A 14,732-nucleotide genomic window follows, 5' to 3' on the forward strand; every position below is an offset into this window, starting at 1 on the left:
GGGAAGCTCCTTCAGAGACCACTCTGAATGCCAGTAAAACCTGGAACTGTTGATCTCCTTGTGGGTGAGTGGGTGTGTGATCAAAATAACCAAGGAAGAGTCAACTAAAAAGAGGAGTGCTTCTGGTATGAACTTGAGAGAAGAACAAAAATTGCTTGGAGCATTTTTGTAAAAAATATTTCTGCAAGAATAAAATGAACTTCCACATGATTATTTCCCTGATCAGAGAACAAGAGGTTTATGTGTGTTCTGCAAATAAATAGCCAGAGAGAGGTGACTGCAGACCTCCCACAGTATAGAAGCGTGGGCTTAGGACAGAGTTAAACCATGAACACCCACCAAAAAATGGTTTGATGAGCACTCAGATTAAAACCATGGTAGATTGGACCTGAGCTCATCCAGACCATCTTTATTTAGGTGCTGTGACCCTTCTGTTTCCTTTAGCAAAGTAATAGGTGCCATGTTCTCTGCTAATACATTGGCAGCATATTTTCTCTGATGTTCTATTGCATTTAAAGCTTATTTGAATTGAAGACTTTGCCTGCATTCCTAATTATTCTGGAGAAAACCCACCCTTCTGTCCCTCCCTCCCTGTCCTTTTGCTGGGATAACTTCCATGTGAAATTCCCAAGCTGGGGTGGCTTCTCCTGGATCAGGGGTGCTCCAGAGCCTGAGGGACAGGGAAGGACCATGTGGACTTGAGAAGGCAAGAGAGGGACACAGCTGCTGGTGATGGCAGCAACCTGTCAGACAGGAGGAGATGTCCAAGCCAACCACTGCCAGTGGCTGCTGCCATCAAGGACATTGATTTTGAGGGGAAATTGAACTAAAGTTGCTGCAAAATAAGATCTGATTTAGAAAAACTGTACATTAAAAATATATGTAGTTAGAGCTACCAGGTTCTTTATCTACCTCTTTGTGGTGACGCTGAAAAGAGAAACAGCAGTTTCACCACTGTGATCTTTGAGGTGGCAAGCTGTTCTTAAGTACCTACAAAGATCAAAAAATGAAGTTCAGTTGCTTCAATTGCTGTAAAAACTTTAAGAACCTCTCAGCCACTTCAGGTGCCTTTGTAACTCTCTTCTCTTGTTCTGCTGGCATCATCTTCTGCGTTTGAACTTTGCTTTGCCAGTTAGATTTGGGTTATCTGCTGTGGACAGAAAATGTATTTCAGCTTACTTGAGAATATTTGTTATCTTTAAGAGAGACTGAATTCAGAGCAGCTGTTCTGGATGTCTGTTAAACTATTAAAGGGCAGTGGGTGTGACCAATTATATTTCAGCTCCACACCAAAGCCACTTCATTAGAGACTGCTTTAAGCCAGCAAGCCTTGTCTGTCTTGCCCAATTTTTTTGCCCCCTCCCATTGCCTATTTTCTGGTAAGATCATTGCAAAGAGAGGAGGCAGAAAGGAGTAATTTTCAAGTTTAGGTGGAGCAGATCTCATAAACAGGTATATGACATTAGCTGTTATCTTCTGGAATGGCATGGTTCACTTTTTGTATCACCTGTCAGCTGTCTGTAAGGTTGTTAATTCTCTCTGCTGATTTTTGTGGCTTTGTGGAAAGAGCAGCCTTTTCCAAGTACTCCTACACTATAATGTGTGTTTTTGGGGTTTGTTGCCTAAACTTGTCTAGTAGGCTAAATGTAACCAGATTAAATGAAGAGGAATAACTAAAAGCCTTCTCAAAAATACTTTTGACTAGTGTTAACTGTAGGATAGATGGGAAATGAATCCATTGTCACTAGTCCTTAGTGTTTGGGGAGGAATTCCTTTAGGGATGAAGTAGCAGGTTGGGGCCCTGGAGGGCATATGAGGTAGGTGAAAAGGAGGAGAAGGAAATGAATATTAATTTCCTGGACAGCAAGAAAAAAAATTCCTTCCCCATGACCAAACCATGGTTGTGTATTGGCAAGAAACAGCTTATGTTTGAAATGTTTGTATAAAAGGGCTCATTTCTGTAATCTCTATTCCCCAATTTCTCTGGAAGCAGAAAGCCTGGAGAAACAAGATTTGATTTTGGGGAAGCAGAGTTGCCTCCTTCAAAACACCTGCCAGTAAGCTAAGATCTCAGAGGAAAAGCAATATTTGTTTATTATAATGTCTTCATTTAACTGATACTTCAGGACTTATGTGTCTACACACTGAGAGTGTGATATGGAGACTGCTGGGTTTTTCATGTGTGATTTATATAGATGTTTTAGATCCATGTTGAGTTTCCTCTGGAAACCCAGGTTTTCTACATTTAAAAACCAGCTTGAATTCAAAATGACCTATGTTCAATGTGTATTTAATGAGGTAAATTGGAGGAAGAGAAAGTCACACAGAATCAAGGAACACAGTTCCACATTCTCAGCCAGTGACTTTCAGTTCTTTACTTTAGTTGTCTCTTGCCAAGAGTACAACTAATTGAGAAGAGAATGAAATACTGCAGCAATCTTCAATCCTAATGAACGTTGCAATAATTTAATATGAAAGAATTTAAATCTTTAGTGTGGTACTGGGGTAGAAGCTGTGGTAGCAAAGCAAAGTATTCACCCACTGTGTACTCACAGCAAATGAGGAGAATATACCTTTGCACAAAACACAGAAATTTTCAAATTCTTTTAGGCATAATTGTGCTATTTATTTCTGCTAATGTAATATTGCATCCTTATTTTCCTTAAAATCTACATCATTTTGTGGATATGTGAAAAAATGTGGAGCTATTTTACAGCTATCAGCAAGTGTCCTTAAGGACAAAGCCACAGTAATGTAATGAGGTCCATAAGAACCTGTAACCACTGATGAACAGTGTCCAGGAAGATTCTTTCTGCAGTTCTGCTCTGGCCCTGCTTCTTCACTCCTCCCTCAGAGTGATCCTTTTACTGTAACACCTCTAAAACTTGTTAGAGGTGGTAAAAATGTTCTTTGTTAAGTGAATCCTCAAGTTAAGCCACTCTTCAAATTGCTTACACAGTGTGAATTTGCTGGACAGCCAAGTCGTGACTGTGAGACCTGATGCTAAATATAGAGGGAGGGCTGGGGAGAAAACTCTGCTTTTTTGGGACTCTATGGACAGTGCACACCATGGGATGGGCACAGCCTGTCCTGTGGGCCCAGGAGCTGCTCAGCCTGCAGTAATTTCAGGTGATAATGACGTAGGTAAATTATTCTGTCAGGGACAGGATGGGCCTGCATTGTCAAGCAGATAAATTTATCCATTTTATTCACCACCTTTGTCTAAAGGAACTGCTTTTTTAATCTATTGGCAATAATGTGTTTTCCTTCATGTACTTGGACACACAGGGGAGCATAACATCCTGAACTGCATCTGATTTGGATTATTTTTTCCTTGTGTATTGCCTCAAGGCTCCTTGTAGCTGCTCCCCATGTGTGCTAAGCAGATGCTGCTTCACTTACAAACTGCTGCAGCTTGGAGTCTAATCACTCCTTTTTATGTGTGGAAGCTCCTATCTTGACACTCCCATCTTAACAACCCCCCACCCCCTGCAAAAGCCCTAGATAGAAAATACATTAATTAAAGGCCTTCATTTATATTGTTGTTGAAAATATTAGTTTACATTATATATATATATTTATGTATATATATATATATGTATATGTATACACACACACACACACACAAAAAAAAAAAATACATAAAAGAGAGAGAAGAGAATGTGATTTATTTTTCTTTGTTTGCTGCCAGCCAGGTCCTGATTGTTTACCTAGATACTCTTCATTCCATTTGGTTATCTAACACATAAAATCTTTAAAACAATCTGAATTTTCCTTCATTGGAGGGTTTTGTTCATATTACCCAAAACAGCCGTGGCTCCTAAGAGAGTGGAGATGTGAATGGAGAGGAAGGATACAATCCACAGGTAACCCCTTTCATGCTGCTCCCAATGCTTATTTGGTTCCCAGGAATTTGGAGTAAAAGACTTACAGGACCAGGGTCTGGTCCACAGAATGTTGAGGGGATACATCAGGATGTGAAGAGAATGGAGCCCTTTTATGTGCAAAAAACTAAGGTGCACTTCTAGCAGAAAACCTTTATTATCTGTCCCATTAGCCCTGAGGGTGGCTGGGAACATGACCTGGTCCTTAAACAGACATAAATGGGATTACATAGACACCAGTCACACTCCATGTAATAACTAATCATCAAAAAGCACTGGCATTTAAATCCCCTCCCTAGCTTGCAAAAGGCTTTATCTTTTAAAACAAAAGGAAATTCAAATTAAAAGCACCAGGGTTTGAGCCAGCAAAACAGTGATGTGAGGAGACAAGGAGGCTCAAGGAAAGCACAGAGAAAAAAGGTAGAGACAAATTTGATACTGAGAAAAATTGCATTAGCAAAAAGTAATTATAGGAAAGGCTGACTGAGTAACAGTGATATTACCTTGGTCTGGTTTTGGCTGTGCTTGCAGAGATGTTGATAGCAAAGGAGGCAGAGCTGTTTCAGCTCCTAATTCTAACAAGTAGTTTTGGAAAGTTGTGTAGGCTTGAAGGTGTTTTGGTGTCCAAAATAACATGAAGCTTTATCCAAGCAAATTTATAAGCTTGGTATATGGCTTTATCTGAGATAATTTATAAGCAAATTTATTAATTTCTCTTGAGTAAATTAAATTAATGCTTAACAACTAATCAAGGATTTTGGAAGACATTACAATGTACAAGTGAGAAATGGACCTTGCTGGCTGTGTTCAAATTTTATGAGATTTTCTGTTGTTTTGGTTTTATGTTTGTTTGGTTTTGTGTGATTTTTTGGTAAATGCTAACTCAGGATGGTGGTTTTGGCTAGGGTAGAGTTATTTTTGTTTGTAGCAGCTAGCATGGGCTATGCTTTGAATTTGTGCTGGAGAAGGCAGATCTGGAAGCATCAGTGGCTGTGCATGAGGTGTGCTGGAGCAGGTCCAACCCTAAGGCATTGCAGTTTGTGGGTAAGTGCAAGCTGGAGCAGGAAGGAAGGGAGCAATGTTAAACCATAAAACCTCACGAAAGGGATCAGGAGTGGACATGGTGATGGAAATACCTTTCAATTGTTGTGATCCATGACTTGAGTTGTATGTTATGGGAGTTGCTGCAGCAGGAGCCTCCAGAAGCAGCGGAGGACAATCCTTACAGCTGCAGCAGACACCCAACCTGAGCTGCCTTTGGTGTCTGATAACCCCAGAACACAGCACCTCTCGTGTCCTGAGTGAGCACCATACCAGATGGAACACAAAATCATGGGCTCAATGAACCTCTTGGGCATTTTGGGGATGCTTGTGGTCTTTTATGGACATTTTACAGACATTTCACATGGGTGCTCCATAGGCTAAGGGAATGTTATCTGTGAAATGTATCAAAGAGTGAGAATGTAGATGGTGGGTAATGGTGATGTATATGATGTAAATGGTTGGGGATAAGAAGTGGAGATTGTGCTGGTTTGGGCTGGGGTGGAGTTAATTTCCTTCACAGTAGCTAGTATGGGGCTGTGCTTTGGATTTGGGCTGGAAACAGTGCTGATAACAGAGGGATGATTTTGTTATCACTGGACAGCGCTTACACAGAGTCCAAGATTCTCAACACCCCACCAGTGAGGAAACTGGGGCTGCACAGGCAGCCAGGAAGGGACACAGCCAGCACAGCTGACCTCAGCTACCAAAGGTGTGTTCCAGACCACAGGGTGTCATATCAGCATACAAAACTGGGGGAAGAAGAAGGAAGCGAGGGGGACATTTGGAATGATGGCATTTGTCTTTCCAGTCGCTGCTGGGTGTGATGTAGCCCCTCTCTCCTGCCTGCCCATGGGAAGTGATGAATGAATCCCCTGTTTTGCCTTGCTCGTGTGGGAGACTTTTGCCTTACCTGTTCAACTGTTTTTATTTCAACCCACGAGTTTTCTCACTTTACTCTTTCAATTCTCTCCCCCATCTCACTGAGGGGAAGTGTGTGAGCGGCTGTGTTGCAGGCTGGGGTTAAAGCATACATAAGCTTTTTTTTTAAAGCATAAAATGCTTTGTTTTACATGCACTAAAACAAAGCTATTATCCCAAATAGGTTCCAGTTAATTTGTTTTTCTTGAAAATGAATGTAGCTACATTGAAGAAAAATACCCCGCCCTTGTCTGTGTTTGTGCATCTGGTATTTTAAAAACAATGCCAAAGGAGTTTATTTATTATGCTGCCCAAAATGTCTAAGATGAGTACATTCCTGCTTCTGAGCAAATGTTAATTATGTTTCAGGTTTTCCTGTGACAAAGATATAAAAAGTTTGATTTAGCCTTTTAAAAACCTCAGTGTCTGATGCCAGAAAATGCTGGTTAATTAACCTTCAGATTTCTGTGCTACATATGAGAATGCTTGGCTTATAAAATGATTCCATCATGTAAGAGCCTTAACTGCAGTGAACGACAAATTCAGAGGCATGTTATGTCAGAAAGGAGGAGGAGGAACTTGTGTTTAGGTCTTGCCTTCAGAGGGAAAGGAAACACTGATAGTATCCCTGTAACCTTGCACTGATGAGCAGGCACCACATTGCTTTGGCAAGATTCATATTTGAGATCTGATGACTAAGTGGTGGTGGGCACAGCTGCTTTTAGAATCAGAGATAAAGGAAAGGAGGAAAACAAATCCAGAATTGCTATGAGAAAATCTTGCTGACATGTAATGCTGTCAGAGCATTTATAAAGAACAGAAACCCCATTCAGTGTCATTCAGGTACGTGCTATATTGAATGGAATATTTATTGTTGTAAATGTTGCCAAAGGTCTGCAAATAATAATCTCTGGATTTTTGAACAATAGCCTCTGTGAGGGAAATGAGATAGGTAAATTATTGAGAGTGTTAATTTTGGTTCCAGTGTAAATCTGTTCTTAAAATCTATCAGTTTATGCAGATTATGTGATCTTCCAATGGGCTTGGGGTTTTTAAATATTTGTGGGTACAGAGAAAATGATGGAAGTTTGCTATTTTTTAGGTCTTTGGCTTAAGAATCTTATTAGAATAGAATTGCTGCACTGAGAGCAGAAGGAGTATTTTGGTACATACATGGTGTTTTAAGGTTTTTGGGAAATTCCACAGATAAATATACTAATAAAAGCTAAATGCCTCTTCCAAGCATCATAGCAATTGGTATAACCTGATCCAAACTAAATTGGGGTTACTGGGGCTCTCTTGACTTGACTTTTGAAATTCCAAGTCTCTCACTGATAAATGTCTCAGGTTTTGTTTTGACAGTTCTGAAGTACTTTTCCCATTGGAGTCAGTGATATAGATTTACACTCTTTTATTAAAATCTTCAGCTTTAAGAAGGATCTTCCTCATTAGACAATAAGATCCAAGCCTGTTTTTTAAGTTTGCTTTTGGCACTGCTAAAAGGTTTATTTAACAATAACTAAAGATTGGACAGCACATGTGTAAATCTTCATCAAACCCATCAGAGCCTTGCCTGAGTGCTCATAAAAGACTTTTGGCTAGAAATGGCAAAAATGATCTGGTCTTTAATCCTGGATGCTTTATAACCAGGGTTTTATTAGAGAAAATAAATTACAGCCTGGAGAGAGGATGGGATAAACAGCAAATTGTGCAGTTTATACCTTGGAATGGTTGGTAAATGTGCTATTTCTTTCTGGGAAAGGGTTCAGCCTTGTCATACAGAGACTGATGCACAATTGCAATTTGTGTGTAGAGGAAGTTTTGATATGATTATGGGTGGATGAGAAACTGCTTTTGGACATAAAGTCATTTACCATTTGCTTCTGATGTGCTCGGTGTTACCAGCAATGTGTTTCCTCATCCATATCCTTGAAATTCTTTGCTCATCTGTTGTCCCCACGAGAGGGGGAGTTCTAAGACTGGTGCTTTTACTGAAGCAACAAATACACGTTGTATTTCTGATTTGAAGCTTGAAAACTTTTATGTGGTGTTTGAGAACTTTATTAAAAGTCTTCTTTCTGTTTATGAACAAAGTTCAAGCACTTCGCTGTGGCTGTCCTCCGTTTTGCTTTCCTTTCTGAACTTCTCTGTACATTTTAAAATAAGATGTATCTTGCATTTTGCAGACACAGTGACTGCAACACAGCATTAGTGGAAGACAGCTGTAGTGTCTTCTCTGTCAGGCTGGTAACTCTGTGTGTGAGTGAACAGCTCAGCTTCCTCATGCTCTAAAAGGAGAAATAACAATAAAAATTTTGGACCTGAAGGGATGGAGCAAATCTGATGCTTCTTTGCAAATTATCTCATCAGTGCTGTAAAGGAGAACCAGTATGGAGCTTCAAGTATTGCTGGAGAAAGTGGAAACACACAAACTATTTTATATCCTTAAGAATATTTTTGGCTGATTACCTGAAAAACTTTAAATATCACAGGAAGAAAATGCTCATAGTTTTAGAGGTGTTCTTAAAATGTTGCAACTGCAGAATTGTCTTCAAGAAGTCAGTTAATGCATCTGTAATGATGTTCTGATCAAGAATGATTAAAATATATTAATTAAAACAACTATAAATCCAGTTAGTACATGATCTCTTTAAATGCTCTTAGTTTTAGTTCTGGTTCTTGAATATTGGCTTAAAGGTAAAAGTAGCAAAGAGCTTGCAGTGATAAGGGATGGTGATCCAGGGGGCTGACCAGGTTTTATATCCACTATTTTACTGTGCTCCTATTCAGCTATCTGCATGCTTTTGCTAGCAGGAAAGAAATATTCACACAAAAGAGTTTGCTGGTCCATTCCTTGAGAGACAGGACATAAGCTTAGCAGGCAGAAATTCCAGAATATTTTCTAAGATTTCATTTTAATAAGACTAGGAGGGCATTACAATTTTGTCTTAATTAATATGCTAGACAAATGTCCATCTGTGAGACTCATCAACAAAATTCCAACTGACTCAGCTGAGACAGGATTTTACTCGCAATAAAAGGCAGGTTTTCATGTCTGGGTTAATGATGAGACAAATCTGGAACAGCTTGCTTTGTTTAAGGGACTAAAACATATGCACAAACTTTTGTTACCTGTGGATGGTGCTAAATAAATCAGACCTGGGATTTCATGCAGCTTTACAAGAATGTTTCAGACCTTGAAAGGCAGGAATAAGCAATGCCTTGGTTTCTGTGCTCTTTCAGTGATTTAGTGATGGTGGAGAAAAAGTAAAGGCATAATGACTCATTTATGAGGTGATTTTAAGTATTTTAAGTCATCAAAAATCAGGTATCAAAAACTGCATTGAAAAAACTATTTTAAAGAAGCTAGAATAAAATTGCAGAGGCAAAGATATTTAATCTTGAATTTGCTGTTAATGTGAAAGTGCACAACAAAATTAATGCAATTGGAATAGTCTTTTATAGAAATTCCAATAAGAAAATCAATTTACTATAGCTAAAGCCAGATAAGCAGCCAGAGGAGTTCTGCATTTTGTACATATTCAGACATAGATTTCATTTCTATACCACTGTAGATAAGATTGCTTATTCAAGTTTTATGACTAAAAAGACAAAAGTTTTACACTTTTAATTTACTCTTTGGCTACCTAAATTAATCCTATAGCATGAATAATTTGCATTGAAAAGAGGCTGTCTGGAAGAAAAACACTGTAAATAACACCATTTTATTTGGGGGGAGGAGAAAGTAGAATAAGACATTGCAAATTGGTCTGACAGGAAAAAAGTCCACTGCTCTTTCTTCACTCTTTAGGTCACTGAGATCTGAAATGATTATTCCCTGACAACATTTCTGCAAGGAAGGTTTTCTTTTGCCAAAGATTGCTCTGGTTATCACCATTGCTCCTGAGCCTCACAAAGCAGGAGGTTATTTGAGGAGCCTGAGGCATGGCATGTCCAAGGGAAAGCTTAGCCAGGAGCAATGAATCCTGCATTTCTGACATCCATGCCAAACAGAACCTCCCACCCTGGGTTTGGAGCTCTGGCAGGTCAGGTCTGCCAGGATGGTGGAGCATGAACTGCAGAAATGGATGAATTCCCATAATTTGGGGATGTGTCCCACCCACTTGTGTGCCCAACATCAGACTTGTTGCCTATAGATTGCCAGGGGTTTTAAGGGGCATTAAGGACTTTTCTCTTTTCTGCATTGGCAAAAGGACTTCTAATCTTTGCACTGGTCTTTATGCCCAGTGAAGAACAGCTGCTCCCAGGGAAAGTCTCATCTTTGCTTTCATCAACAATGAGATAGTGTCTCCCCTGAGAGTGTAGGAATTTTCAATTCCTGCTCTATCCCTAATGCCTGATTTACTTGTTTTTCTTCACATATTGACTTTTTTAGCCACCATCTCTTTATTCTCAAATTTCTGCCTGGCATGAGTGCATTGCTGCAGGCTCTGCTCTCTTCATGCTGCTGTATATCCTCACAGACCTCAGTGGGGAAAATGCTGTGGGAAAAGGGAATAAAGGAGGTGGAATTTTCAGTCCCCAATTTATTTATCATACAAGAGCTGTTGATTTGTTGTAAGAGTAAATAGAAGGAACTTGACTTGAATCAAAAAATCTCAGCCCCTGTGCCAGCTCATGTCTATACCCTGCCAATAACAGAGAGAGTTATTCAGAAAGCCTCCAAGCTGTGTTAAAGTTTGACTGGGCAAAATGAAGAATTTTATCCACGTGCTTTTTCTCTTGTTGAGGGCAGAGGGTTGAGCATGGCACTCTGCTCCTCAGCAGACTGGAGTGATGGAACACCTTTGCTGTGATGTGGGCAGTGGGATTTAGGTGTTGATCACTGAGTTTGCTGAGCACACCAAGCTCTGGTGCAGTCTCTGCTCTGCCCTTGTGGAATCCCACCTGGAGTTCTGCATCCATCTCTGGGACCCTCAACACAAGGAAGAAAAAGAAAATAAGATTCAGTGAGTCCAGGCCATGAAATTCATCAGAGGCTGGAGCACATCTCATACGAGCACAGGCTGAGAGAGCTGGGGTTGTTCAGACCGGAGAAAAAAAAGCTCTGGTACTTCCAGTGCCTACAGGGGCTCCAGGAGAGCTGAAAAGTGACTTTTTACCAGGATGTGTAGTGATAGAACAAGACAGAATGGCTTCAAACTCAAAGAGAGGAGGTTTAGGTTGGATATTAGGAAGAAATTCTTTACTGTGAGGGTGGTGAGCCACTGGCACAGTTTCCCAGAGAAACTGTGGATGCCCCATCCCTGGGAGGGTTCAAAGCCAGGTTGGATTGAGTTCTGAGCAGTCTGGTCTCTTGGAATGTGTCCCTGCCCATGGCTGGGGGATTGAAATTAGGTGATCTTCAAGGTCCCTTCCAACCCAAACCATTCATGGATTCAGTTATATTTCTATGAATACACTTTTTGCAAATGACCAGAAAGAAATGGAGTGGACGAAGGCATATGTGCATTTGTTCTAGGACACTGTCATTAAGAGGGAAATGTTGACTGAAGGAATTATTTCCTCCTGGATCCAAGGAACATGTGTATTCCATGCTGTTAGGGCAGAGCTATGGTGTGGCAATCAAAACAAGAATAATTTTTTTAGAATTAGCTCCCCTAACTGGTATGTGCTGAGAGACCCAAGTGTGCTTCAGAGATGCTGGATGCAGGTGCACATCCCAGATCCACAAAAATCTAAATCTCCATGCTGGTCTTCCCTGCACTTTCTTAAAGCATCAGATGCTTTATTTTTAAATAATGAAGTTCTTACTGGAAAAGAGTGCTGTTCTTTGTACTGGCTCCTGCCATGACACTGCTGCAGATTGAAGCATTATAACAAAATCCTCAGCTAGATCCTTGTAAATATAACTTCTGTAATAATTTTAATAGAGGTTTCTTTTTTAATGGAGCACACTAAAATTTTCATGCCGAAATGCAAATATTCTTTTTGATCAAAAATTCAAAATAATTGAAATAATTGCGTGGAGAGTAAAGAAGCTGAAGTGTCTCAGTTTGCATTTGTATTCTTGAGCAGGACAGTGGCTTTTCATTTCTGGTGTCTGAAACCCTAAGTCTATGAAACATAATTAAGAGATGCCAAACATAGAAAGCTTAAATCCACTCTCGGATCTGGTAACATTTTAATGATCCACAAACTTAAAGGCTAAAAACTAGAAAAGTCAACCTTAATTCTAGTTTGAACTGAGATCTGAAAATATTTTTCAGTAATGGGAAGGGAAGTCTAGAGACCAATCAATCAAACATCCTGCTCAAAGTGAGTCTTTTTTAATCTTTCCAAATACTGGGATTTCACAGCCTTTCTGGGTACCCTGTTCCTGCTCCTAATTTTCACTGTGGAGATTTTTCCTCATGTTTTACTGGATTTCCCTTGCACTGACATGTGACTGTGATCTCCTGAAAAAGAGTCTGGACTCCTTGTCTTTGTAACTCCAATTCAGGGGGTAGAAGACTGGAGTTGTGTATTCCCTTAGTGGAACAAATCCAGTTCCTCTGGTGCCCCCATGTCACATCCATTGAGCTCTGAAATGTATTTATGAACGTTTAGAATAATCTAGGAGTTGAGTAAATTAAAGGCTAACATAGACTAAAGAGTGCTCATTCTGCTTGTTTCAAAGTATTTTTCCCTGTGTGATTTTGAGCTGCACTATTTTATTTAGAGTAGGTCTTGATGCCACTGAGAACAGGTTATTAATTTTGGAGGATGAGTACAATATCTGAAGTTTGGACAGACAGCTGGATTTTCCATTTTGCTTCCCTATCTCTCTCCTACTTGTTGCATCCTGTCCTTCTCAGGTAATAATAAACTTGTTTACCTGCCTGCCTTCTGTTGGCAATATCTGGCACTGCTGTGTTTAATGAGTAATAAGCTTGTCACAAAACCTGAAGCACAAGTATCATCCACATCAGGAATGACTTTCCTTTAGTAATCACTTTTCCAGAAGACGATTCAGTTTGTTGCTGCAGGGAGCTGTGTAAAATGGAACTGAAGAGAATATTAATAGAATACTCTGTGAGATGACTGAGGATCTTTGGCTGTGGAGTGGTGGAATGCACGCTTGCTGAATCACCTCTATTAAACCCAAAGGCACCGGGATTGCACTTTAGTCTAAGCCTAGCAGAGAGAAAAATGTCATCTTGATTGTCTATTGCAAAAAATCTTTACTCAAAATATATATGAAATGCTAAGCAGTTTGTAGTGTATGTTGATGGAAGGGTGCCTGAGAACATCCATCACTGCCTTGCTTTTTGAAGAGTTGTGCTTTTCTAGGAAAAGCTATTGTGCTGTGTTCCCAAGCAGGCACCCTGCCTTCTCTACCTACTTTTCTCCTTTCCAAAACATAAAAAACATCCCAAACAACCAAACAAACCTAAAACTGGAAAAAAAAAAAAATCGTTTTTTTCCCACAAGGCTTTTAAAGAGGTACTTGGTATAGGTAATGTGCAGTAAGAGGCTTTCGAGTTTGTTGAAATACGTCAGATGGCTTAATTATTTACCCATGTGTCTGTTTGACTATGACATCTAAACCAGCCCTTGTGCCTCATCTGGCATGTCTTGCATGGTGACTCAAGATACATGCAGTTGTTGTAGAGTTATTCAAAGACAAGAAACCTTTTTTTTTTTTTTTTTTTTTTTTTTTTTTTTGTGGAGAACATTAATAACATTAATTTTTTCCCTACGTCCTCATGGATAGTGGTGTCATCCTCAGGGTGCTGGAGCTAATGAAGCTGCTTTATGTCAGAAGGGAATCCTGCCTGTAGTGCCTTAGATTTGTGAATGGTAAGTGTTACTTGAGGAACTGGCCAGAATGGCTATGGTTTACTTAATAATTGGCATTTCAGTTGTTGAATATCTCGCTAAGCTAAACTGACTTCGGTGGATTGAAACATTTGCAGGCTCCCAGGAGACTGGGATATAAAAATAATAGACACCTGCTTTGTTTCTGTGTCTGGCACAGATCTACTGCGGAGCTGACAGACTGCATCTAAATAATGTATTTTATCATTGAATCTTGCTTTTAAAATCTTTTTTCAGATGAAGAGGGTGTGTTGGGACAGGAGTTCACTTTAGGAAATAGTTCATTTCTGTTTCATGAGTAGAGTTTAAAATATGATGACATTATACCAGGATGGAACAAATTTATTAGCTATTGCTCTACTTATTGTAATCCTTGCATTAAATGTGGTTGTGCTTCCTTCTGAGGTGTTTGTGGAGCTTTTCTTGAGCCTTGGATCTTGAGATCTGTTTCCCTCATTCTTCAGTTCTTCTTTAAGACACATAACTTCACAGTTCAGCAGGCAATTTTTAGGACCTTCTGAGCAATAATGCATAATTTCAGCAGTCTCACTTTATTGTGAATCTCTGGGCTTCCCATTTGAAATTCTCTGGGTGTAAAGAAATGTGATCAACATGATCTCATGCAGATCCACAGTGTACTGTGGCTAGACTATTTCTGCTACCCAAGTTAATAATCTCAGGTCAATACTGTTATTTTTTCACTACATTACAGCCTGCTGAAGACCACAAGTACAGTTTTCTTTAACCTGCTGGACCCCAGTCTCCTTCTCTTGTAAATAAGTTATGAGCAGCATGTTTTTCAGGAAGGCTGTGCTGACTCCTTATGCTTGTGTGAACTCTTCCCCTAAAACAAGCTTCACTCTTACTTCTGGCAACTTCTGTGTATGTTTCTAAATGCTCTGTGTTGCCCTTTGGAGACAATATCTCCTCCTGCTAAGCTGACACTCATTAGTGGATTTCCTCTGCAGAAAAAACATGACTCAAATCTCAGCTGATTTCTGTTCATAAAATTCCGTAGTAGCAGCTCTGTGTTCTCTCTGCTTTTGCAGTGTGCAGGCATTCATT

General features: G+C 39.7%; 1 protein-coding gene across 1 annotated transcript in view; it reads left to right on the forward strand.

Annotated features, from left to right (window-relative positions):
* The first annotated feature begins 1,296 nt into the window (after positions 1-1,296).
* Positions 1,297-14,732, forward strand: part of ESR2 (estrogen receptor 2) — a 42,265-nt gene continuing 28,829 nt past the window's right edge. Inside the window, exon 1 of the mRNA XM_058806965.1 lies at positions 1,297-1,452. The gene's annotated coding sequence lies outside the window, so the exon portion shown is untranslated. The remainder of the gene's footprint in view (positions 1,453-14,732) is intronic.

This window comes from Ammospiza caudacuta, chromosome 6 (assembly GCF_027887145.1).
Source record: "Ammospiza caudacuta isolate bAmmCau1 chromosome 6, bAmmCau1.pri, whole genome shotgun sequence".
NCBI lineage: Eukaryota > Metazoa > Chordata > Aves > Passeriformes > Passerellidae > Ammospiza > Ammospiza caudacuta.